At 46.6% G+C, this 27,657-nt stretch overlaps 1 long non-coding RNA gene and 1 pseudogene across 1 annotated transcript; one reads left to right on the top strand and one right to left on the bottom strand.

The window, feature by feature from the left end:
* The first annotated feature begins 1,000 nt into the window (after positions 1 to 1,000).
* LOC147995864 (uncharacterized) lies at positions 1,001 to 21,186 on the top strand. The gene is made up of 3 exons (XR_015684096.1): positions 1,001 to 1,626; positions 3,064 to 3,218; positions 20,561 to 21,186. It is a non-coding gene; the product is annotated as an uncharacterized LOC147995864 (long non-coding RNA).
* On the bottom strand, positions 5,393 to 7,753 carry Tada3-ps3 (transcriptional adaptor 3, pseudogene 3; annotated as a pseudogene).
* Positions 21,187 to 27,657: the final 6,471 nt, after the last annotated feature.

Here is a 27,657-nt window from a genome sequence, read left to right on the forward strand (position 1 = left end):
GGAAGGAAGGGCAAAACCAAGCAAGCCCAAATTTGCCATCTATGCCAAGAAAGACACCACAGATTTTTATGAGGAACAGGGATAGTCATTTTAAAAAGAATCATTAGGCTGTCATAGGCTGGGAAGAAACAGGCAAACTTGGAACCCAGTCAGCATATTTAACACACAATCACATGCAGAAAGGAAAGATCAGATGTCAAGGTCAAGCGTGAACCACGGGCCGACAATAGGGACACTCTAGGGAGGGATATTGCAGACACTAGACAGGGTCTGGTGCATGCACGTGTCTTAGAACTCCTGAAGAGAGGGGACTATGCAGAAGCAGTGTTATATTGGCAGAGGGCTCCCCAAAGCCCCTAAAAGACAAAAGCCACAGATCTCAGAACCCTCACAAAGCCAAGAGCATTAAATAAACAATTACACATTCGGGTACATAACAGCGAGTCTTCCTCAAAGTGAAGGCAAAGGGAATTTTAAACATTCTCAAAACTCGCCAGAGGGAAGAGCCCCGGTGCCTTCAAAGGAGCCATGTTAACTGAAATTGACAAGTCTCTTCTTAGTGGAAGAGATACGTACCAGAAGACAGGGAGATTAAAAACACGTTAGGGGGCAGAAAGAAAATAGCTGCCGAGGAGGAATTCTGTCCAGCACAGTGAGCCTTCAGCCATGTGAGGAAATAAGTTTTCAGGCAGATACAGACTGGGCTACTCCAACAGCAGCCACCAGCCCGAGAGACAATGCTGAGGTCCCTCACAGACAGAAGGGCCTGAGGGAATGCACAGGTGAGAGAAGACGGAGAGAAATTGAAAACAGCAGAGATGAGGCCAGACCTAGCCATATTCCAATGTAGGGCGCCATAGAGACTCAAATTTGAATGATGACAGTCTGGAAGTTCTCTCTAAAAGAGGAAATCCAGCACTAGGACATCACTCAGTGGTGGAGAACTCACGTGATGGAGAGCTCACGTGACATATCGGGTGCTGGACTGGGTCTCCAAGACAACAGAAAGGAAGGACAACAAGAACGATGAGGATAGCACCACAGACAGGAGCCTCCCTGGGCCAACCTTATGGCAGTTCACATTGCGTACATGCTTTGGACTCAACCAAATACCCAAAGCCACCCCTAGGCAGATCCAACAGGCTCATCAGGGCCCTTCTATGTTACGACAGGAAGTGATTCTGGTGGAGCCTGGGCCATTCCAACTCCTCTTCCTCCTGCGCTCGTCCTCTCGGCACTCACTATCTGACTGGTCTACCTCGAAGCCCCAGGCTCCACCTCTCCACGCCAGAGTGATGGACAGTGTGCTCCGTGTAGAGAAGATCATCTGGTAACGGGCAGTCATTGTTCCTTCACCCCCTTGGGGCGAAGGCCTTCTAGCTGAGTGCCTCTGTTGACCTCTCCCATGATGCCATGCAGGTCACTAAGCTTTAATAACCTAAAGCATTGAGCAACAATAAGGCGTTACCACACATCTAACGGGTAAAGGGAGTTGGCGATCCAGGAAGAAGGGCTGCCATGGAAACAGCCTCTGCATGAGGGATGGCGCCTCTGCATCGGGATGTGGAAGAAGCCATTGTCATCACACAAGAGAGGAGGCAGAGTGAGGAGAGCAATGGGCATGAGGTAGAATGCTTTCTAGATGCTAGATGGACTGACAGACAGCCTACTAACGTAATCACAAGCCCTTAAAACCCCTCCCACGGGTGATACCTGGGTAACCACAGGGAGCAAGAGAGAGAGGAGGTTAGGACAAATAGTGGAGGAGCAATCCTGTGTCCATTTGGAGGGGGGCTTCCACGTCTAAGTGTCGGTTACTTTTCTCACTGCACTGGCAACATGCTTGACAAATGCTACTGAAGGGGTTTATGGTTTGAAGGTTCAGTCCATCATGGCAGAAACAGCATGGTGGTGGGAGCATGAGGAAGCTGGTTGTGTTGTTTCTACAGTCAGGGAGCAGAGAGGTGGGGATGATAAATGTTCTTCCCACATCCAAGATAGGTCTTCCCTCCTTAGTTTAAACTCTCTGGAAATCCCTGGCACACCAGGGATGAGCTTCCACAGTAAGTTTAAATGCAGTGAAGTCAAGGATGACAATTGGCTATCACACATGGGCAGCAGGGGCAGAACTGCTCATGGTACAGAGAATTCTTACGACCTCAGTCAGACCTAGGAAGGCACTTTAAAAAATCCAGAATGCTTAAAAGTTCTAACCATGATGGAAAGCGTGTCTAAATATGATGGCAGTGAAATTAAGTACTCCATGGGCCTCAAAAGACACAATTAAATCAGAAAAGCCACTAGATAGAGACAAACATTTATAATTCATCTGACCTCTGAAGGACTCCTCCCTAGAATGCATAAAGAACACCCTCAAATCAATAATTAAACAGGAAGAAGGCTGAAAGAGACCCTTAAAAGAAACAAGGGAAATAGCTCAGGAAAATGCTTCTGCCTCCAGGAAATAAGAGAAGGCCACCCTGAGCTTCTCCCTGCACTCAGGAGTCAGCCTAGAAGTCAGGCAAAAGGGGACACAGCACACCGATGCTCTTGATGCAAACTGAAGCAAAGCCCCGGGGAAAGGACCTGGTCCAGGAAGCTATTATAGTATTGTTGTTTCCTTCTGTATCAGATTTTTATTATTTATACACAAAGTAAAGATAAAGAGTATATCACACACACACACACACACACACACACACACACACACACACACACACACACACGCATACCAAGAGAAAGAAGCTGGACGTGAGGAAAACCAAACAGGCATGAGTTCGTTTCACAGTTTAAAAAGCAAAATTCAGCAATCACAGATACACATTTAAGTACCGATTCTACAAAGCAAAGGGGGAGAACCATTATGATAAAAGTTGCAAGGACCAACTTCTCTCTGGGATAGGGAGGAAGGGGTACGGTAGTGAGAGAGGACCAACTAGACACAGATGGCTCCATTTCATCATCTGCAGGGTGTGCCCCAAGAGCTCCTTTTGTGACCCATCACTGAGGTGTCTGTGATTAAACTGGGGGGCTTTCCTTCTTTTCTTTCTGTGTTCTCTCCAGAATGACAACAATGTTACAGAAGTCAAGAGAGACGAAAAACAACTCCAGATTTATGTTGCCCACAGATCTTTTCTGCAAACACTGCCCTCAAAACAAAGTCGTAAATGAAGGAGAGCACAAGAGGCTTCAAAGACATCAAAAGATGGCAGAGTATGGTACATGCTTACAATGGCTCCCCCTGGGCTCCCAGGACAGGGTCCAGATGCAGAAAGGCTGAGCATGTCAACAGAAACTGTAGTTAAAGCCATTTTTGATACAAGATAGACAATGATGAATGGATGGATGGATGGGTGGGTGGGTGGATGGATGGATGCATACATGTGTGGATTGATGGGTTGATATACAGATTGATGGATGTGTGGATGAATGAATGTGTGGATGGATGGATGGGTGGATGGATGGGTGGATGGATGGGTGGGTGGGTGGGTGAGTAGACAAAAGGATGAATGGATGATATACTGATAGATTCTGCATAGATAAATAAATAGGTGGATAGATGATAGGTAGCTAGATGGTAGATGATAGATAAGGTAGATAAAATTTGAGATGCAAGTTTTAAAGATTTGTGTGTGGGTGTGGGTAAGAGTGCGTGTATATGTGTATGTGCGCTCATACATGAAAAGGCGGGGGGGGACATACACAAATGAGTGAGAGTGTCCTCAGAGGCCAGAGGCATCAGATCTCCCTAAAGCTAGAATTACAGGAAACTATAAGTCTCCTGACCTGGGCACTAGGAATCAAACTTGTATTTTTTTTTCACTCTGTCTCCCAGGCCACTTTGGTCTCAGGGCAATCCTCCTTTAGATGAAAGTCACAAGCTCTTGCGATCTTACCAGAAAGATGCCATGATTTAACTCTGTGGTATGTACTCTGTATCTCCGTGCTGGTTTTAAAATACCTTTTAATCTACGCGAGCACAGGCATTCGGCAAGTGTTGTATAAATGCTATTTTTCTCCTTCCCTTCAGCCCAGGAAGCTGGTTCTATTATTCTATTATTTGGGTTGAAACCGTGATTTTGATCCAATCCTCTCATAAACCACAAAACAAAAGAAGATCACGTTTCTTTGTTTTTTCGTTCTACAACTTTGACTTTATGGAATTCAATAGCGGCTGGTTTTCCGGCAGATACTGCAGCGGTGTGCACGATTATTACCATCTAGCGTTTATTGAGCACTCACCCAGGGAAGGACGAGGCACTAGACACCATGCGCGAGATATTTAAAAGACAAGCAGCTATGGCAACCTGCAGACAAGAATTATCGATAGAAAGAAACAACTCGGCTTTCTTTGGGAGATACTTAATTGCATCTGGACATATTTACATATTTTCTTTGTGACACTCTTATTTAAAAAGAAAACAAGAAAAGACACATGAAAGTATAACAAGCTAGAAGAAAGAAAAGCAATAAAAACATTACTTTTTAGGTCAGGGGAAAACACAGGAGGGCAGGACTCTCGATCCCCTCATCTGACTTCAGAGACTGCCATGTTTGCGGACTCCCAATACCTGGTTTTAACGTCCACTGCCCACTGACATCCTCCACCTGGACCTCTCACAGGAAGAGTTCAGGACCTGGGAGTCTCCCTCCTGCAGCTCCCACAATCCTCTTCTGGTGATCACTGGCCTCATCAGCCTCACCTTGAAGGGCATCTTTGACATTTCTGATCCCCACCCACATCCCGTGAGTCAGCTTACACACGTGGGATGCTATCTCAGCCTCTCCACACACCTGTCCCACATTCCATGTCCCTCTGACTCAGCCTTTCTCCCCATTGCTACCGGGAGCTCTGCTCAGAGCTTGCTGGGTGCAAGCCTGAGCCATCACCCCTGATGTCATCCCACCATGGAAGAACTCAGAGAATGTGATGGTTCTTAGCACCTCAAGGCCAATGTCAATATTCCTAACCAAGACATCACCCATCCCATGATGGACTATCCAACTCCCCCGAGCCCCCACTCCGTGCAATGCAAGTCCCAGACACCAGAAATTCTTTTGGATTCCTTCGTGTCTTTTGACTTCATGTCTCTGATCTTTACTTCAGGACTCCATTGACCTGAAATGTATCTTTCATTTCAGCAATCTTCTGTGTATTTTCCACACCTCACCTTACAAGTGTACACAACTCATCCTCAGGCCCCCTCTCTCCCTGCAGACATAACTCCTAATCTCCCTACTGTGGTCAAGCTCAGGACTATCCCCATTCACACAGAGCCTTCCCAGGACCGCGAGCTTGCTGTTAGTCAGAAAGTCAGCAAGCACATACGGACTGTCTCTACACACCAGGCTCCAAAGTTACAATGTAAATAGAACATAACGAACCCTCACCTCACCAGCTCTTCCTTTCTGGTGGTGGAAGTAGAAAAGAAGCAGACACACAGGCTACACCAGGGAGTTGGTTCTCAGGATGAAAACCCAGGATGGGCAGGCCATGCTTCTTGGTGTGGCTGTGCACACTGTGTGCCTTCAGCTCAGCCTACTGTTTGCACAGCTCAGCAAGGACCTCATCCTTTGAGTCCTCAAAAAGGCCGGTCCTTGGAGCCCAGAAGGCCCTGGGCAATCAGTTCCTCATTGACAGAGCTCTCCTGGGACTTGGCATATGGCACACTGGAGGGCTTGTGATTTCAGGGAGAGGTTCTTGCTCTATCAGACCCTGATTCTTTCCCAGACATGTCAGGAATCGGAGAGTCCTCCATAGGGGAAATATTTTCCTTCACCAGGGCTTGCAGCAGGTTGGATGTGTCAGACCACCAAAGGGTCATCCATCTTCTGGCTGCTCATGCTGGACCTCAGACTTCCTCAGAAGGGTAAGCCACATCTTTTGTATCCAGTTCAGTCAGTGGTCCCATGAGGTCTTTCTTCTTGTCAGCCACAGCTATTGATTCCTCTGCTCCTCTAGCTGATCCTCCTGGGCCCAGCGCTGGGAGTAGTGGATCCCCAGTGGTGGAATCTTACAACCTTCAGCTTTATGCTCAAGGCCTTTATGAACTCCACTGGTGTTCGTACCGCCTCACTGGTGATGTCAGCACAACAAGGCTCCACAGAGGCCCAGAACATGTTGGGAGCATCATTCTTGGGGACCCGAGGCATCTCAATGGGGTCATCATTGAATTTATATTCTTGGGTCTTGGGATGAATGTTTTTGGATTTGGGTCATCCTGAGCCAGGCTCTGGCCCATGTCCTGTCTTTCTTTTCAGTTTGGGGCTTCCCATATCTCGGGGGGTGGGGGGAGTTCCAAGCTCAGGGTCTTGACCCAACTTTAGGAATTGTTGGTCACCTTTTCTATCCTGCCAGTCAGTAAGGAACTGGGTTTCAACTTCCAGCACATGCAGTCATCTGCTTGCAGGAGACAGTAGAGTCTGAGGCTCCGCCTGCAGGGTGTCCAGCTCCTCAGACCAATGACACCCTCCTGGGAATAGGCCAGCACTGCTGTTTACCAGGGTCAGACCTTCAGGTGGTCTACAGACTTGAAGTCATGGAAATGCAATGGGCAGTCCTTGAGTTCATGTATGGCCCTGGAGATGGGACTCTCCCTGCAATGTTCTGAAGTTTAAGAGGAGATGCTCGTCAAGTGTCCAGTTCGGTGCTTGGCACAGAGTGGGCATGTAGTGTGTTTTACTACTAAACACAACACAGAATTCTAGACTGGTACACTTTCCCACTAATTAAAATTTTTCTTTATCGTCTTCTGACTTAATATTTTCTAATGAATAGTTCTTTGTTTCCCCCTCAATTCATATCAGGTTTTTCTTTGAATTCTTTCAAGACTTTTTACTTTGCTTCAATTTTTTCTTAATTTATATTTATGTATGTCGTAGTTTTGATCGTCGTTGAGGGTCGTGGTTGGTGGATGGGTGTGTGGATTTGAGTCTTTAACTATTTCTAAAAAGTTACAAGTCCTAACCCTTCAGGGATTCCTTGTGCCACCTTCTCCATTCTTGCTTCTAGCGTTCAGTTTATTTCTGTTTGGCCTTTTCCCACATCTCTGTAATTTGCTGTGTTCTGAGTTTATATTTTTGAGTTTAAACCTAGATGATTCCTTTGACCTAGTTTCACATTTCACTCATGCTCCATGTACACAAGTCCACCAGGAAGTCCAAATAAGGTGTTCTTCTTTGCTACTCCAATGCGGAATGCCCCCACTGAAATTCCCTACACATTCTGAACATTCTGTCTTACCCAAAAAAGCCTTTGACACAGCGATCACCCCTATGTTAAATCTCTACCACGCTTTTACGTTAGCTATACTTCTTGTTGCTGTGACCTTGCAGAAGCTCCGTGGGGGAAGATGGTTTATTGTGATCCTCAGGTTGAAGGTACAGACCATCGTGTGTCTGCATGAACATGAAGCAGCTCTTCACCATGGATCAGCTGTCAGGAAGCAGAGAGAGATGAGAGCTGGTATTTAGCTCTTTCTCTCAATTTTGCCTTCATATTCAACAGACAACCCCAGACCATGAGAAAGATGAGAGTGCATTCAAAGTGGATCTTCCTCCTTGGGTAGACCTTGCTAGAAACATTCTCATAGACACACATAGATGTGTCTTCCGGGAAATTGTAAATGCAGCCCTGTTGACCATGGCCACTGCCTGCTGTAGATGCTTCCAGCAATTTCTGAGACTATGTCAGTCAGATGGTGCTCTGGATACCACGTAAGCTTGAGGTCACACCGGGACAGTGTTTGCCCATGTCCCATGGGCAGGACAGCAAGGACTGGACTGATGCAGACATCCTCCCTCAAATCTTCTGGCACCCACTCTTTTCTCAGGCTTTCCCATAGGTGCCCTGCTGCAGCCCCTCCTTCATATTCACCTCCCCTGGATTTGCCCTCTGACCCTTGGGCTCTGAGCCTTTGTGGCCTACAGCCTGAGTCTTCCTCTGCGGGCTTCAGTAAGATGTGAGACTCTGGGCTTCTCCTGTTGATGAGCTCTTGAACAGTCCTCCCAGCTTCCAATATACTACAGTGTTACACATATGACAAGATATAGTCCTGGCTTATGGAAAGAGCCTGCAAAAGACTTAAGGAACCATAAGAACAATACCAACCAGCCAGAGCTCTTAGGGACCAAACCACCATCCAAAGAATACACATGGACAGACTCATGGCTCCAGTTGCATATGTAAAAGAGGATAGCCTTGTTGGGCATCAGTGGGAGGAGAAGCCCTTGGTCCTGCCAAATGTCCCAGTGTAGGGGAATATCAGGGCAGGGAGGCTGGAAGGGATAGGTGAGGGAACACCCTCATAGAAGCAGTGGGAGGGGAATGTGATAGGGGTTTATGGACAGGAAACCAGGAAAGGGGATAACATTTGAAATGTAAATAAAAATCCAATTTAAAAAAAAAAGACTTAAGGAATCCTTAAGAGAGAGGGCCCCAAAGCCATTCATTACTCCTTATGCATGCACTGGACCCACTCCTCCCCTCACTCAGTAAGATACCATTACCCTAATCTCTTTACTCTGGGATAGCAAATGCTTTCCTTTTGTATATCCTCCAGAATGCCTGTCATGGTGTCCTGTTCACTTTGCTCTCTTTTCAAGTGTCATTTGTGTGGAGAGGCGTTCGTTCCTTAAGTAGAATCTCAGTGACCTAATACACAGTCCTAGGTTGATTCCTCCCACACTGATACACACCCACCCGTGCTCCTAAAACTTGAGCATAAGTATGTGTTTGTGACAGTCACCTCTGGGAAGTGGGAGGTGCGTGGAAGGAGGACAAAATTAGTCTTTTTCCCTGCTTGCCTCCAGTACCCAGCTCTTCTTAGGCATGGGATACATCAAGAAATCCTCTAAAGCGTGCACACACTGCTTTAAATCAGTCCCCCACTGAGAAGTGGTTCATCGACAAGGGTCAGGCTATACAGCAAGGGATATCTGACTTTCCACTTTTATAAACCCACATTGAATGTGTCTATAGTGACTTAAGGCAGGTTCACCTCAGCTCTAGAGTCCAGCTGAAGCTAGATATCTATCTGCTTTGGGTTCTATAGGGCTGTGAAGTCAGGACAATTCTACTGCACAAAGGCAGTCCCAGGTGACATCTGAAAGGCTGGCCATGGCATATCCACTATAACTGGGTTCCAGGAGACATGAAGCTGTGTCTGTCTAGGCTTCATCCTGCAAATCCCACTGGCTTGGATTAACACCTGACTTCCTTCACTTAGACCCGGCCCAAAACTGACTTTCAACCCTGTTCCAAACCTGTGCTGGAAAGTTGCTAGAAACTATTCAGTTGCAGTGGTGGTTGACTTTGATTATCAACTTGAATGGAGCTGGGGACTAAGACAGTGGTTCTCAACCTGGGGGTTGCAACCCATTTGGGGGTCAAATGAACTTTTCACAGGGGTCTCCTAAGACCATTTGCATACCAGGCATTTGCATTGTGATTCACAACAGTAGTAAAATTAGTTACAAAGTAGCAATGACAATAATTTTATGGCCAGGGTTCACTACAGTATGAGGAACTGTATTAATGGGTTGCAGCATTAGGAAGGTTGAGAACTGCTGCACTAAGAGATGTCCCTTTGGATGGATCTGTGAGATCTATACAGATCAATACAAAGACGTCTGAGGGCTGTTTTGCCTGCCTGTCTTTGGTTCCTGCTGGTGAGTGCATCTGCTCTATTATTGTTCCCACAAAAGCCATTCTTTACTGACATCAGAGGGTTTCAAATGTTGACTGAACACCATCTACTCTCCAAGAATCTTCTAGGCATTCAGGGACAGACTAAAAGTGGTGAGGCACCCAGCCTCATCGATTAGACAGCTACTGGGTTCTCGGCCTCCCCAGTGCACAGACAGCCATTGCAGGACTCCCCAGACTATCTTATAAATCTTTGTAACTCACTCTTTCAGGTCTCCTCCTATGGAGAATCCGTGTCTTCAGCACAGGCCATCTGACATAATGTTGCTGTGGGAACACAGCCTTTGGGTTCTGGCTTTATGCCAGGTCTCGTGTGGCATCTGCTGCTCACCTGGATTCACCTTTTGGACTCTGCTGATGGTTGCATACTGAGCTCCTTTATTCTAATCTGGCTTCAGAGAACTGGTCCCAGTGTGGAGTTAAAGTCTTCTGCGATGCTTACAATGGGCCCTGTAAGACCATGGTTGGTCTTTTCCATTTCTGCTCTGTGATCTGGTATTGATCTCATTCCTTGGAGCATACCAGGTGAGTCCCAAGGGCCTAACTCAAGTAGACCACCATGCACTGGTACACATTCCATACATGCAGCTCCATACTATGTATACCTGATCACTTATCCCGGAGTAAGTGTTTGCTTAGCCCTCCTCTGCCCCAGGCTCTCCAGGGAAAGTCTGCACCAAGAGGGCATGAAACCTTTTTGGGAACCCTGGCTTGGAGAGGTCCATCCACGGAGTGTCTCTTATTTCCACAGAGAGACTATCTGAGGATCACATCAGCCCAAGCAGGAATTCAACCAAATCCACCAGGCTGGGCTGTGGATCTGGATGCAGCTGCAAATCATCAGAGCAGCCTGGGTAGGAGAGATTAAGAATACAGCTTCTTCTTACTAGCAGAAGACACACAGGTTGGTGTGGAAATTGCTAGCAAATTTATGAGCAGGGTCAGACGGGAAGAAGGTGTGTTCTCTGTGCCAGGTTACAGACACGTGTCCTGTGATCAGTATCAGTACTGTTTGTCAATACCATCTCAAGTTTACAGTGGAGCCATGACAAAGTAGCTCCTGGGATCCAAGGAAAGTCAAGGTAATTATGCAGGCTATCCCAGGCTACCCCAGGCTATCCCAAACTATCCCATGCTATCCCAGGCTATCCCAGACATAAGATGGAGAGAGACTATAGAACACTGTAGGTTCCTCCCCCCATGAAGGACCATAATATTCCATCAGAACATTGACTATTCTTGTAAGGAAACACTAAGTACTCCAAACTAACCGTGTACAGAGGAAAGCCAGCAGACGGTCATCTGTCAGCATCAGCCCAGCTTGCCCCTAGCTCAGTACTTCAGCTCCCTTAAGGACAATGATCTCCATCAAACACACACACACACACACACACACGCGCGCGCACACACACACACACACACACACACACACACACCACACATGCTTTTCTGTAGGAATGGCATTTGCCTTGACCTCTTAAAGACCCTGTGCTTGGAGATGCTGGACCCACAACACAGGGCCATCCATCCCTCAGATGACAGGGGTTGGAGGGACTCAGAGCCAAAGCTGCTAAGTTATAGTGTGGAAGAAAAGTGACAGAACATCCCTCCACTCTGAGTGGAAGCTGGAGGAGCTGCCCATCCCCTACTTCCAGATACAGAAAGGGGGTGAGTACGGGGAGAATTCAAATTCTCTTTGCTGACTCTGAGACCCTCCATGCACGCTTGCAGAAGGAGGCTGGATGTCTGGGGATACAGAACCGCTCTCCTATGACTGGAGTCCTGAGAAATCAATTTCAGAACCACTCATAGTCCCTCTGAGGTTTATTTCACTCCTCTACTTGGCTAGTCTTCAGAGACACTTCTGCTCCCAAAGGAGAGGCAGTCCTCAGGTGGCTTTTGGGCTCTGCTAGGAAGGCAGGTTGATGGACGGTTATGCAGGACACAAAAGCAGTCAACCCAGGAAGGATGCAGCCAAGCCTGGAGCTGCTCCATCCTCTCCTAAATGAGACCTGAGGGATTACCAGCCTTCCACAGGCTCAGAACTTCTCCAAGCAGCTCAGAAATGCCCCTTTTATCTTCCTATCCTAAATTGGAAGCGCAGTTTGCGAAGCTGAAGGAGGAGAAAGAGGACCTCAGATCGATGTAACTGGAGGGATGCATTCACAATACTTTTAATTAGTTAATGATTATTATTAATTGTGTTTGATGTGTGTGGAAGTGTGGAAATACACATGCCACAGTAGCCAGGTGGGGGACCCAGGAGGAGTCAAGTCCTCCTTCCTTCTACCTTGGCAAGACAGAGTCTGATTTCTTCCCTGCTGTACACACTGGTATAGCTGACCTGTGAGCTTCTGGGCTCATCTCATAGTAGGAGTACAAGAAATGCAGGTGGTTCTCTATGTGGGTTCTGGAGATCAGACTAAGGTCCTCAGGTTTATGTGGCAAGAGCTTTAATCTAGTGAGCCATCTGGGCACATATTTATTACCCAGGTACCTTTGCAGCACTGGAATTTTCCGTAACGATTCTTATTTCAAATATTCTCTTTGCTCTGTGTATATGACTTCACACTAGAATATATTCCCTGATCCAGATGGCTACTGATCTGGCCTCTGTTACTTCCCAGGGTTGAACCTTAAAGCTCACCCTTGTCCTCAGCAACGTTCCTGATGAGGTGTGTTCCACAAGCTTGTTTGTTCACAGGCTGGGGTTTGGAGTGAAGACCGAGATAGGAGTCAGAGCAGAGCCCTCCAAGGCTTGTTCCTGAGGCTGTGTGTGTCTTGGGAGAGCATGTCTTATGGATGGAGAGAGTTCGGCTTTCTGTGACATTCTGCCAAGACAGGAGTTGGGTCTGTTCTTATGCAGATGCTATGATTCCTCTGTCCCCAGCCTCTTAGCACTTCACTCTCCTTTGTATCTGATGGATGGATGGATGGCTATGTGAGGTGAGAACACATTACAAACATTGCCACAGGAAGACAAACTCATGTCCTGGAGGACTATGAGACAGCGTTCCCCAATTAAGGCCCTGGGGTCTCCGTTTCATGTCCTGGCAGAGCCTTCTCGTGAGTTACTGATTTTTACTGAGTTCTGTGTCATACTTGTGGAACATGTCCTCAGACTTAAGCTCCCACACAGTTTCATGATAATCATCACACATCGCTGTCTGCTGTCCCAGCCCGTTACAGGCTCCCGGATGCTCTGGGAAGCAGCTCTGTCTAAGCCATTCTTCTCCAAGTCCACCTACCCCTCCTTTAGCACAACACAGCACAAAAATTAACCTCAGATGCCCTGCAGTGCAAAGCCTTGAGGATGTCCTCCTTGCTGCTAAATCGCATCAACAAAAGTAGCTTAGACCCTCAGGCCTCAGGGACCACAGTTTCTCTGGCTCTAAAAGACATTGTTCAAAGTTGGCAACTTCCCCCCTGGCAGCTCAGACATTTCCTGCCTGAGTGTCTTGGTGACTGTGGAAGACACACGCAGTAGAGCCCACATGCCTGTATGGCAAAGTCAACACCTAAATAACTGTCACCTGGCTCACCTGGCTCACCTGGCTCACCTGGCTCACCTGGCTCTCCTGGCTCACTTGGCTCACCTGGCTCACTTGGCTCACCTGGCTCTCCTGGCTCACTTGGCTCACCTGGCTCACCTGGCTCACCTGGCTCAAGTGGGCAGAACCAGTGCTCTACACGTGCTTTGTTCCAGCCCCAAGACATGGGCTCTGCCGATGATCAAACTGAAGGGCCAACTAGAGCTTTGCCAGAGCTGCCAAGGACACACGGGACTACCAAAGGCAAGCCGCTCTCTCTTACTAACACATGGAACCCATAATTTTCAATGCTCTCCACTGTGTTTGAAAACAAGACACATAGGGAGATATTAGTGTCTGGTGTGTCCCATGATTGGTTCCTTTAACTCCTGGTTCCTTGAAAAACATATCCAGGAAGCGTTTAAGATATGTAGGCAACACAAAGGGAAACTCCAGGATTTCTTGTAATTGTAGCATCCTCTCTGTGTGAGGAACATTCAGGAAGGAGGGATTCATTCGCAGTTGGCTAAGGCATGCCACCATGGGACTGTTGGTGCCCATGGCAGAACTCAGACAGGTTATACTCTGAGAAGCACAGACAGCCAAGAGAATACAAACTGACCTCCATTATTCATAGAGCTTTCTGCTCTAAAGTCCCCAGGAATATGGGACTTGTGAATATGAAGTAATTGCTAAAAAAGAACCATATATAGATGGAATATATTATATATATTTATATGATTTTAAATATGTACATAAATACAATATATACACAATAATGCATAAATGTATCTGTATGTAATGTTTATATTGAATGCATTAAATGTATCTGTATATAATATACATATGTTATATGCAATATTGCAGATATGTAATTATTCCTAAAATAACCAGTTATTAAAGATTTTATTTTCTTTACAGAAGGTAAAGCTTAGTTCTGAAATTTGCTCCTTGTTCAAGGCTGCCTGGAGCCTGTGTTGGGACTTGTGGTCCCTCTGGCTCCTGTGCTCCATTCTTCAAGGCTCCTCCCAGATTCACCTTCTGGTCGTGTCTGTGAGCCAGGGTTCCACAGGTGGAGCCTCCGCAGGAGCATTCATCCCTCAATGTCTTCGTCACCATGTGCATGCCTGGGGATGCATTGGAAATACTCCATGTATTGATTACTGACACATTTGGCAAACCGGCAATCATCACAGAAACAGTGGATAGCGAAGAGAGATCACGGTTCAGTCCCCCATCTGTGGGGAGCTTCATTACTGGGCAGAATACTATTTATCCATCCACCAAGCCCCAACTTAATTTACTCTGGTACGGAGAGAACAATTACGGAGTGGAAAGGCCAGCAAGTTTATTTCAGCGAGAAACATTTTAATTTGTTCTGCGATCCCCCAAACTCATAATCTTTCAGGTGATGTGTACGGAACAAACACAGAGTTGTAGAAAGCAGTCAGGAGCTCACATCTCATTTCACAACAGTTACAGCGATTGCAGATACATAGTTTGGTGAAAATAAAAACTCAAGCAACTGAAGAATATCCAGGGCGATTACAGATACATAGTATCTCAAGCAACTGAAGAATAGGGAGAGGGAAAGAACTGCATTCCTTGTCTCTCTGTGAAGACTTTTGAGCTATTCATTTCCTCTCTGCCCTTAGGTTGCTGAATACAGCAGTTTCTGACTGCTGACCAGGGAAACTGATGACATCCTGCCCAGAGGCAGACACACCTGCCCATCCGCTGTGAGATCCCTATGTCTCCCACATCTCCCCAAAGATGGGTTCACACACTATTTTCTGAAAATATGGCAGGAGTTTAGAGAAAGGTGCCTCCATTTCCCTGGGAGAGCAGGGGAGGCTGGAAGGAACCTCACTCTGAGATTTTCTTTCTCGAATGTCTCTGGGAACAAGGGAGAGATGGGTAGATTGTTTTGGAGTACTGTAGGGTTGTGGAGAAATCCAAAGGGCTTCCTTAGCCCCTGATTGCTCTCATGCAGATGGTGAAGAGAGCACTTCTCAGTCCTGCTATTCCAATTGTGGGTGGGAAGCAAGCCAGTGTAGCATAGGACATGGAGCTGGCCTAGAAACCTTAAGGCCAACCCACAAGCAACCCATCTCCTGTAACTAGCTATTTCTTCTAAGGTTCCAAACCCCCCAAGCAGTGCCAACAACTGGAGATTTGGTACTCACACACACAACTGTGTAGGGAATATTTCCTATTTGAGCTGTCACAACAGCAGCAGTGTGGGGGTTCTAGGCTCCACTCAGACCAGGTCTCAGGGTGGAGCCCTCAAGGTGCTGAGGAGCAGGTGACGTACTGGCTGCTTGGATGCTACTCAGAGCAAAGCTCCTTGCCTTCAGGTGGGCTTTGTTATAAGGCCACAGTTAACATCCCCCTTCTCAGCACAAAAACCATACTTTATTAGCGACAAAAGCTAGCATGTGACTCTAAGAAAGCGTTAGAGGAACCACATTACTGAACCTCTCTTGGAGGCAAAAAATGTCACCAATGTAGGCATGGATTCTTGCTTGTTGCTCCTGGGTCTCTATTACCAACAAGACACCTTTACCTGGCATTCCCTCATCCTAACCCTCACCTGTTCAGTGTTGAAAGTGAGTACAGCAAAGCCAGAATCTCCAGGGCAAGGCCCAGGCAGCAGTGTCCTTTAAAATACTCCAGCGATTCTAACCTATCGTGGACCTCAGAACCACTGGCCAACACCGGTGGGTGTCCAGAGGAAGTCAGTTCTAAGTGTTGTTAGCTCATTAGACCCCAGGGTCACCTGGGAGTCAAACCTCTGTGCGTGCATGTTGGGGAAATTTTAACTGTGGACTTTTTCATACCCATGCCCAGTTCCTGAATAGCAGCTCAGAGGTTTATTAATTATTATAATGCTTATGGCCGTGTAACTTAGGCTCTCCCCTTCCCACTGTCTAGTAACTTACATAACCTGTTTCACCTATCCTGTTCCACATGGCTGGTTAGCTACTCCTCTTAGTATCATACACCTGTCTTCTTCAGAGTGTGGGTGGTAAAACTCCCTACCTGACTCTATCCCAGAATTCCAGTCTCTCTACTGGAATCCTTCCTCTATCCCTTGCCTTCTGCTTTTTTGGGGGGCCATCAGGTTCTTATTGGCAGGTGATGCTTTCACATAGTTCACCAGAGATTCTCTCCATAGATTTTGATCTCCTTAATCAAAGCGGGGATATCCATCTCATTTGTGAGCAGGACCATCTTCTATGTCCTGTATCAAAGCAAAGAAGTGATGTCAACCCTAACATATGTTCACTGGTCTCATCTGGGTGTGGACACCATGTGACTAGTTGCTTCAAGCTCCTACAACTGCCGCCTGTCTTCCTCACCATGATGGACATGGCTTGAACTGTGAGCTAAGACAAACATTTCTCCCTTTCTGCCTTTGCCTGGGTATTTTATTACAGCACCCGCTAAAACGAGCAGTACCCTAGTACCCTAAAGGAGGAGACACCCTTCCCCAACCTTCAAGCAGACTATTACGGTTTAGTTACAAAACGCCCCTGAGGGCCTGTATGTTTGAACACTTGGTCCCCATCTGATCACACTTTTCTGGGAGGTTATAGATCAAGTAGGAAGTGAAAGATCATTAGAAAAACTGGACGGGACACTGAGGGGCTTGTCTTGTTGTGTATGACCTGGCTGTACTTCATGCCCACTCCTGCTTCTGCTTCTGATCTGCTGGAATGTGAACAAGCAGCCTAACTTTCCTGCTGCCGCAGCCACCCTATGCCTTCCCCACCACAAGGGACCATAACCCCTCAAGCGAGAGTTAAGTCATTTCCCCCTTGAGTTGGTTCCAGAGACAAGGCAGGAATTGAAAACACGATCCAAAATCATTTGTAGTCCTGGTTGACATAGAAGCTCTGGGTGCAGGGGGTAGGGGGCAGTTAGAATGCCCTGCACATTGAATTGCGTGCCTTATGTTTCCAGGGACTTGAGTCAATGCATGTGTACACACACACACACACACACACACACACACACACACACACACACTCCATCTCCAGCCCAGACTTAAATACTCATCCCCTTCTCCCTCCCAGCGTAGCATGTAAGCCGCATCCCTCGCCAGACCCAGGTTACTCCCAAATTAAAATATTAATGAAAGATTGGCCGACTGATTCCATGAAGTGCTTTTAGAACTCTGCTCTGCTGCTTCATTTTAAAATTCATGCATATTTAATTTTCTCTTCACTGGGAATGCATTCATAAAAATAATAATAAATAATAAGCAATTTCCTCGGAGGATAGAAGAAGTAAGACAGATGGGCCAGGGGGACTTCAAGGCTGTCAGTTGTGGGGAGACAACTTCATGTGTCTTCATCACTGATATCTGCTCGCAGGGCACCTCACCCCTGCAACCAGCTGCATAGGGAGTATCCTCACAACGGGACAACTTCCCATCACACCCTACCTACAGGGAACTGCAGAATACCATTCCTGTGCAGGTCAGCAGACAGATGCTGAGCTCACTGTCACCTGGGGGTGCCCGACTTGCTCATCAGACCAGAAGTGGAGGGTACCTGACTTTTCTTCTTTTTCTTTGACTCTAATGGATGCCAGCACTACACCATTGACATATCCAGGTGTCAGGAGAGCCATCCTGTCTTGTCAGTGGGCACTTCCAGGTCTCTGAGTGGGTACCATGCTGATCAAAGTGCATCCCACAGCAAAGGTCATTTTGACACTGGTCCAATGTGGTTCTTGGCCACTGAGCCACATTATGCCCATGTCACTGTGATGGGGGAAGGTTCTGCCTTTCTCACAGCCTGATGTGTAGTGTATTGACTTTTACCAGAGCTGGGGCAGGGGCATTGTTTTGGTCTTTCTGTTGCCCCCTACACAGACACTGTAGCTGGTGCTGTTCCTTTTATGTACACATCTCAGTACTTCCCAAGATCCCCTTCTCCCTCTCCCCATCACCTCTCTCTTTCTCTTTGTCTCTCTGTCTGTCTCTGTCTGTTGTTCTCTCTGTCTCTGCCTCTCTCTGCCCTTCTCTCTCTGTGTCTGTGTCTGTCTGTGTCTGTGTCTGTCTCTGTCTCTCTGTCTCTGTCTCTGTCTCTCTCTCTCTCTCTCTCTCTCTCTCTCTCTCTCTCTCTCTCTCTTTTCCCTCTCCCATGCTCTCACTCTTGCTCTCTCTCTCCCATCATTCTTTCTATCCCCCTTCCTGGAAGTTGCTCCCTAGGGTCTGACGCTCTGCACTCTGGAGGACACTTGGGTAATTCAAGCTTTTGTAAGAGTAGCTGAGGCCTCATTCTCTGGAGCTTCTGCATGGAGCTATAGCCACTCTCAGGGCACCCTGAGAGGTGGAGTGACAGGAAGAGTGGCTAAAGAGCAGCAGGGTTGGGGTAGGGGCTGGAATGAGAACCCATGGTTGCAGGCTTAGAAAACACACAGTAGGAACTTACCCGGGACATGGTGCATTATGTGCCAGCTCTGGAATCTGGAATCTGGAATCTGCCTCCCCGTCCTTGGCCTCTCCCGTGCACCACACATCCTTTGTGCTGAGGTCTTAGGCAGTCATGGCCCCAACTTGTGACTGATTGTTGAACTGAGCAAAAGAAGAGCCAGTGTAATGGGGAGAACAGTGGATCTGGAATTGTTCTTGTTGGGCAGATAGAGGGATCTCAAAAACGACCCTGGAAGAAGCTGGTGGGAAAACCTCGTTAAAGGACTCACCACTGAACACCAAGCATGGCGTGGTGGATTTTCTGGGATGGGGAACTTACTGTGGACAATCACATTAGGAGAATGTTTGTGACTGGTGGGGTAGGAACTCTCAAGAGTAACCAGTGGGAAACATTCCCTATCTCGCCCAGGCTAGCTGCAAACTCATAACCTTCCTGTCGGAGTCCTCCAGATGCTGAGACTGCAGATGTGTGCGCCTGTGCATGGCCTCTTGAAGAAACCTTTCAACAGTGAGTCTTCTGTAAAATGGAGAAGACACGTGAGAAGAAGGAAGTGCAGGGGCCAGATGAGCAGCTTGCTGCCTCACAAGCAGACATGTGCATCCAGAGTCTTGCAAGCACGTTTGACACCTACCTGTAACCCGTAAGGTGACCATTGCCTGTTCCAGCCATATTCTGGATCAGCAGTGTGTAAACTCGTAGACAGACTCCTGGGATGCTCACTTCATATATGTCTAACTCACGCTTGGTGTTTGCAGCACTTGTCCACGCCTGTTAAACGGTCTCACGTTTGTGAAAACACGGTGCTGATTGACTGCACTGTTGCTGCCTTGGCCTCAGAAAAACAGTAAATAAAGCTAATATACACGTTCTTGTGTATGTATTTTTTGAATTGTATGTGTACATATTTATCTTGAGTGTATATTCAAGAGATAAATTATTGATGGGTACAACCAAACTATTGGGGTGATTTATACCCTTACCCTGCATGAGTTTTAAGTGTCCCCTGCGTTTCTGGAAACACTTTTAAACTTCAGTGTCTGTGATACAGAGTGGTGAATTTCTGTGGCCAGAGGCCTGCCTCCTGCTGGGTACTGAGGACACTAACACATTCTATGCTTATTGTCTAGTGAGCAGGCTCACCGGGCGAATGTCTGCTCTGTGCTTATTGAAACTGTTTTCCATACATTGTATTGGCATTCCTTCCATCTGAGTTATATGACCAGCGCCTGCATTTCTGGAGTCTTCTCTACTTTGTAGTTTCTTGTTATCTTTTCCGTGGTGTCCTTCAGTAAATCGGAACTTTCAGTCTAAAAGAAATCACATTTATCTCTTTATTTACTCCATGGTTAGAGGGTTCTGTGTGTGTGTGTGTGTGTGTGTGTGTGTGTGTGTGGTCTGTGTGTATGTGTGTATGTATGTGTCTCTGTGTGTGTCTGTGTATACATGTGTCTGTGTATATATATGTATGTATGTGTGTCTGTGTGTGAATGTGTATATGTGTATATGTATGTGTACATGTGTGTCCATTCATGCATACATTCATTCTTGTGTGTATATGTGTGCATATGTATATAAGTGTGTCTGTATGTACAATGTATGTGTATGTGTGTGTACATGTGTATCTGTCCATACAGATATACATTCATTCGAATGTGTGTCTGCATGCATACATGCACATGTGTGTATGTGTGTGTGTGTACCTTTGGGCCTTTGTGTGTATCTTATGTGTGTGTTCTCTTTAAAATCTTTTGGCTACATGAAGGGTGTGAAATGTTCTGCTCCTGTGGCATGTTCTCTTCCAGACTTGTTTTTATGTTTATGTTCATATCTACAGCCCGGATGGAATTGATTTATTTTTCATTTTTCATCTTTTGCAGATGAGCTGGGTATTCCAGATGCAATTTGTTGAAGTCCGGTTTATTGAGGCATGAACCACATCCCTCGGAACTCGCTGCTTGCAGGTGTGCCACGTGCTGGAGTTGGGCCAACGCACCCACTCACGCAGTGACAGTAAACCAAGGCATTTTAGAATCCCTCCGTCAGCTCCCAGAGCCCCCTTAGTACCTCATACCCAGCCCTGCCTTCCCCAACAACGCTTGCAGAGCAGCCTGCCTTGATTCCTGTCTAGGAGGTAACATCAGCAGACAGCAGAAGGCACAGTTTGAGTGCAGACTCTTGCCAAGCTCAGGAAAGCTGAGAGCCACTTTCTCACATAGCAGCCGATATTCCATTGTGTAGACACGTGACACCCCTACACTCACCAACAATACAGATGTGGTTTTATACCGTTTGAAGGCCTTGTAAACAAAGCCGATGTCAAAAGACCACTTGTGTGAGCATTCGTCTAGATTTTTCTTGGGTAGATACCTGAAAGACAAATTGTTTACTGCTTCAGTTTAACTTTATCTTAACAAAAACAGTCCACTTGCTTTCATCAGCCCCTCCATTGTCTTTCCCCAGTAGTGAATACAAGTTTTGCCCATCCCCCATTCTGGGCACCCCATTCAAAGCCTTGTTTGTCTCTGCCCTGGCTCCATGGTATCAGTCTGCATTTCTCTAATGATTCCAAACAGCAGTAAGTGTATCTTTTATCTGCTACAGTGCCCATGTGGGCATTTTGTGCAATTTCTCACTGTAAGCTGTGAGGGTGATTCCCATACCGTACACACTTGTCCTGTTGGGCTGTATGTTGCAACTATCTTTCTGATCTGTGATTTGTCTTTATGCCTTTATGGTAGTGAATGCCAACTCAACTGATGTGATCTAGACATGATCTTTGGAGACTGGCCTCTGGACATGCTTGTTGGGAATTATTTTGATTTAATTAATGGAGTCATGGAGACCTGCCATTGTGAGCAGCGCTATTCCCAGGCTGCGATCCTGGACTGAGCTGGTGGAGACAGAAAGCTGAGCCTCAGTGTCCATCACTCTCTTCTTCCCATCCAAGAATGAGGTGTGACCAACTGCTTCACATGGACTGTGCCCTTGAGCTAGCCTATGTGTGATTCTGTGTTTCTTTGTGTCTGTGTGTCTATGTATGTCTCTGTGTGTGTATCTGTGTGTCTATGTGTGTGGTTTGTGTGTATGTGTCTGTGTGTGATTGTATTTGTGTGTGTGTATCTGTGTCTGTATGTATCTGTTTGTATGTGTTGTGTGTGTGTGTCTACATATCTATGTGACTGTATATTATATGTCTGTGCTTGTGTATCTATGTGTCTGTATGTGTATCTGTGTGTGAATATCTGTGTGCCTGTATATTGTATGTCTGTTTATGTCTGTGCTTGTGTATCTATGTGTCTGTGTGTGTATCTGTGTGCTTATGTACATTCGTTTGTACGTGGTATGTTTGTATGTGCTGTGTATCTGTCTGTCTGTGTATTTTATCTGTGTGTATGCATATCTGTATATGTTTCTGTATATGTTGTGTTTCTGTATATGTTGTGTGTTTGTGTGTGTTTTGTGACTGTATGTGCCTGCATATGTCTGTGTGTATATCTGTTTGTATGTGTTGTGTGTGTTTCTATGTGTGTACATATCTGTGTGACTGTATATTATATTCCTGTGCTTGTGTATCTATGTGTCTATATGTGTGTCTGTGTGTATACATATGTGTGTGCCTGTATATTGTATATCTGTGTGTGTATGTGATTGTGTATCTATGTGTCTGTGTGTATATGTTTATATGTGGTGTGTATGTGTTATATATCTGTCTATCTGTGTATGTATCTGTGTGTATGCATATCTGTGTGTGTTTCTGTATATGTTGTGTGTCTGTGTATGTTGTGTGTCTATGTTGTGTGTGTGTCTGTGTCTGTTTGTGTTGTGTGTGTGTCTGTGTATGTCTGTGTGTCAATGTATGTATCTGTTTGTGTGTAGTTTGTGTGTTGTATATATGCGTGCATGTGGTTTATGCCTTTTTTATCCTAAGACTTCAGCCCCAACAAGATTAAAGAGTCCCCTCGTGGATTTTATTACTTGAGAATGCTGGTGTTAGGGATTTTGCAGCTCAGTCTGTGATCCACATCTGGTCGATTCCCATATATTACAAGGTAGGGATCAGCTTCAGATCCCAGCATTGGCATCTGTCTGCTCAAGCAAACCACTTGCTGACACGGCTTGCTGTCCCCTCTCTGTTGAAATACTGGTGTTTTTACTGAAAGTCAATCGACGTACAGGTGAGCTGTCCTTACACACGCAGCGCTTGCCTTTTACTATGAAGTGTCTTTGCTTGACACTTTCATGGAGATGCCTTTTATATAGCACAGAAGCTGCCGGTTTAAAGCGCATTGGCAAGCGGCTGCTCCTATAGCCACACCAAACACACCCAAATTTTAGAGCAGTCTTGCCGGCCTGCTTACCTCAGTTAAGTATCCATCACGTAGCTGTCACTCTCCGTGCTCCTGCCCAGTTGCTGTCAACCTCTAATGTACTCTCTGTCTCTCTGCGGCTCTTCTGGAGATTGCACAGAGATGAATTATACACCACACGGCCACTTGCATCTGGCTACCTTTATTTAGCTATACTCAGGATTCGCCCATTGTGTGGAGAATGTCAGCTGCTGTCCCCAGTTAATACTTTCCATTTCTCTGTGGTCAGTGGCTTCGGTCTCCGGTTCTGGCTGTTATGAACAGTGCGTCTGTGAGCTGCTGTTTATAAGCTTTGGTGTGGAGACCCACTTCTGTTCCCTGCGTGTACAACAGAGAATGCACTAGGAGATCATGAGGAAATGTCAGGGGTGTGCATTCTCAATAGTTTTATCATCTACATGACGCTAATCTGGAGTCATCTGGGAAGAGGGAGCCTCCACTGAGGTTAGATTGGCCTGCGGACGTGTTTGTGGGCCATTATCTTATGGTCAATTGATGTGGGAGAGCCCAGTCCACTGTGGGCAACACCATTCCTAGACAGGCAGTCCTGGGATATGTAAAAAAGCTAACAGCATAGGTTACGGGCAAGCCAGAGAGTCAGCCAGTAGGCAGTGTCCTTCTGTGGATTCTCTCTGAGTCTCTGCCCTGACTTCCTTCAGTGATGAGCTGTGACCCAGAATGTAGACAGAAATAAACCTTTCTTCTTCAGGCTGCTCCCGGGTAGACTGTTCTATCTCAGCCACAGGAGGGAACCTAGAACAGAGGGTGTGCCTGGGTATCTCACGACTCAGGGACTAGATCCCTTGTGTCTCAAACAGCAAATTAGGTATCGCAGAGAGCAGGTCAGGCACACAGCTTCAACGTGAGGGAGAAGCCTGGCGAGCTCTTCAGTCTTGTTTCCACACCAAACCACTGAGTGTCCCCAGTGCTGTTATTGAATCAACTACTTCATTCAGTGAACTCAGCTTTTGCTTTATGCATTTGGGGCCTGTGTTGTTTGGGGCTTACCTGTTTACAGTAGTTTTGTCCCCGTGAGTTACCCTTTTAACCTTATAAGCTATTCTACCACCAGGGTTTGTTTTCTTTTGCTTAAGGTCTAATTCACCTTCTATTAACATAATCACTCCACCTTTTATGAAGTTAGGGCATGAAGCCCCAGCACTCACAACCGACCGACACACAGACAGCTTATGCTTTAGACAGCCCAGTGTATACCGAGACTGACTGACTCAATCTCAACACTCTCCAACCACTTACTCCTGAGCCTCTCCGTTCTCTTCCTCCGGTCACTGTCATGCACATTAAGGCTTCATGACTTACACCGTGGGTATGGGTTTGTCATTATCTGTGGACCAGATGGGCTTTAAAAACAGGTGGGAGAAGAAAAGTTTTAAAGGCAAATCAATATCTATTTTTTAATTTCTCGTTGTTTTGTTGTGTGGTTTAGCGTTCCCACTTGTATCCTTCCACCTTAGTGGAAGGAATCCATTTAGCCAGATTCTTTCTGTTAAGACCTATTTAGAACCTCTCTCTCTCTCTCTCTCTCTCCACACACACACACATACACGAGCGCATGCACACATGTATATGAGGGTGTACACACGTGCACATAACCATGTACACATAGCCCAGTGATGGAGGTCAGGACTCTTTCTCATCGTTCTTCTCTTTATCCTTTGAGGAAGGGTCTCTTGATGAACCCAGAACTTCCTAATTTGACTTCATTCACTGAGCTGCAGGCCCCTGGGATCCTCTCGTCCCTCCCTTCCCAGCACTGGAATTGCAATAACATGCTGCCACACCCAACATTTCATACGGGTACCAAAACTTCAGACTCAGGACCTGATAGTTTACATGGAAGCAACTTACTGAATGGACCAGCTTCCTACTCTCCAGGGATGTCTCTCTGGCTTTGATGTTGAGGGAGGTTGAGCTGAAAGGATGCTCCTGGTTGGTAACCCTTTACTCTCAGGGCCCTGAGAACATCCTTCTCCCTTTCCTGAAGTTTTCATTTTCAGCATTAGCCAACACCTCCCCCTTCCACTATCACTCAATTTGGTCCTACTGGCAGCTTTGCAGAGGAGAAATTTCCTCCCACCGTGGGAAGGAGGAATGAGTGAGTAGCCAGAACTCTCACTTTGCAGTGGTGACCACACTCTATGCCTGCAACTTCACAGGCTGGGTGGGAATTCAGAACCTCTGCTAGCTCCTGGTACAGGAATGTTAGATCTAAAAGAGACACCTGCCTTGCCAACTGCAAAGCCAGGGAACATGGCAGAAGAAGGGCCCGGAAGACAGTAGGAGCCAAGAGTGAGATATGGAATGCTGCCTTCTGGGAGTGACAGGACCCGGCAGGGGACTGCTGTGATCAGGAAAGCAGAGTTTATGGCTATTTACAGAGGTTTGTGCAGGGGTGGGAGGAGGAGTTAGGGAGAAAGGGTCAGCAGCTGTGGGGGGTATCAGAGAAGGCAGTGGGGAGAGGGAAGTGGACCACAGTACATGTATGCAAGTAAGAACTGTCAAAATTGTTAATTAAAGGAACAAAGACTTATGTCAAAACAGCACATGGATCCTCTCTCCACAGGATACTCTGCTTCCCCCTTTTCACTATGGCGACCATGTCTTTAGTCTGAGCCGATGAAAATGTATCTCTTTAGATGAAAATGTAGTATCTCTTTACCATGTCTCTAGTCTGAACCAGAGGAAAATGTATCTCCTTAGACCCCGGCTGGTCAAATGTAACATTGTCACTTGCTTCCAACCTCAAACTAATTGCGAGGTTTCATGGAGATCCTCCCCAGCTTACCACAGGGTCACACTGACCATCCATCCTCAGGGAATCATGGTAAGTGGGATCTGCCCCTCACTTTTCATCCTCTGACCAGCACAGTCTGCAGAGTAGCCAGTTTCTTCTACTGGTGCTGCTAGGCTGACCTGGGGCTGCACAGGCTTCTGCAGCTGTTTGCATCACGAGGGAGAAACATAGCTTGCCAGGCCTGGGTGATGGACAGTTCTGACTTAGGGTCAGGGCTCCACTGGTGGTGTTGAGTTACTGGCAGAGCTGGCCTGTGTGTCTCAGTCTACTCAGGCCACACCTCCTGTGCTCTCCCTGTCCTCATCTTCTCTCCTTTCTCTCCTCCTCATCCTCCTCCTGGCTCACCTTGCTTTATTCTGAATAACAATCTCAGTTTTGTGCACATGAAAATAGTCCTCTTTGCCATCATAAAAACAGCAATCTCTCCGATTTCCGTATTGTTCTCTTTATCAAGTATAGAGTTGTCGTTTTGTTGCTTGTTTCCAGGGTTTTTTTGTTTGTTTGTTTGTTTGTTCATTCCTTTACCGCAAACTTGCTATGTAGTTAAGGATGGCTTTGAGCTCCCGATTCTCCTGCCCAGGAGGGCTGGGGTCATCCTCATGGCTGGCTTTGCTTTGGGTAGTCATCATACTGTCTTCTACGAAGCATAAACTGCTTCCCGGCTTCCTCTCTCTCCTGTAGCCACACGCCCTGTGTCCATGCCTCTGTCTCCATCCCCCTTCATATTCTCCACCCCGTGTCTGTTTATTCTGAGTTCTAAACTTGCTCAGAGCTCTTTTCCACTTAGCAATTTCCCCTTCACTTTGCTGTAATGGGTTGATTCCGTACGATGAGTTTTTTAATTTTAATTATACGCTGTGTGCGTGTGGAATGTACAGTTCTATTTATTTCCTTTCTGTGCAGTTATTTTGGAGCTGTCTGGGTCTCTCTTCACATTTCCAAACATGTGTCCATTCACGCACACCCAGAGCTCTCACCTCCACATCTGATCTTTCCCGTCTGGATTGTCGTGAGCAGACTTCTGCTCATGATTTCCTGGCTTGGTGGCTACCTGTAGTTGTTACCTACTGCTCTACTTCAGGAATCCTGCCTTAGAGAATTGAGTGAGCTGTGAGGTGACAGAAACAGGACCTATGGAGGGAACATGGGTTTGACCCACAGCACAGCCACAGCCTCTTCAGAGCATTGGTACTCAGCAGGTGAGTGAAGGTGAGCTCCTGTCAGTGGGTCTGCTTGAAGGCTGCTTGTGCAGCACCTTGTCAGAAGACAATCACCTCTTCCTCACTGGCCACAGGGATAGCCCTCCCCTTGTAACCTGCAAAGTCACCTCCCGTGTTTATTGCAGTCCCTTTAGTGGGCTCCATTCACCCCCAAATCCACTGGGGTTGAGGTTCCTGCCTGCTGGTTATTTTGTTTTACTTCTTTGGAGGAAACAAAAACAACCTTAAATATGTAAAAATGAAAGATAAGAAAACTACCCCAGACAACAGGGTTCAGAAGAATAGTCATTAACTAACTAGTCAAACACCTTGGACCAAACTTCCCTGAAAAAGCCACACCTGTGTTTAACGAGTCTAAAATGCTGTCTGACTGATCAGAACATCCCACTGTGGAGAACTGAAGTGTTGCAGACCCAGAGTCAAACTATCCCTTAAAGCCACTTGTTGCCCACACTTTGTTGCTTGACCTAACACCCCTTTGACTGACGGGTAAAACACTGGGATGTATTCTTAACAGACTGTAGGCTCCCACCAACCAAAACCCCAGAGCAGCATCAGACAGCAACACCGTA

Source organism: Rattus norvegicus, chromosome 3, assembly GCF_021556685.1.
Source record: "Rattus norvegicus strain SHRSP/BbbUtx chromosome 3, alternate assembly SHRSP_T2T, whole genome shotgun sequence".
Lineage (NCBI taxonomy): Eukaryota > Metazoa > Chordata > Mammalia > Rodentia > Muridae > Rattus > Rattus norvegicus.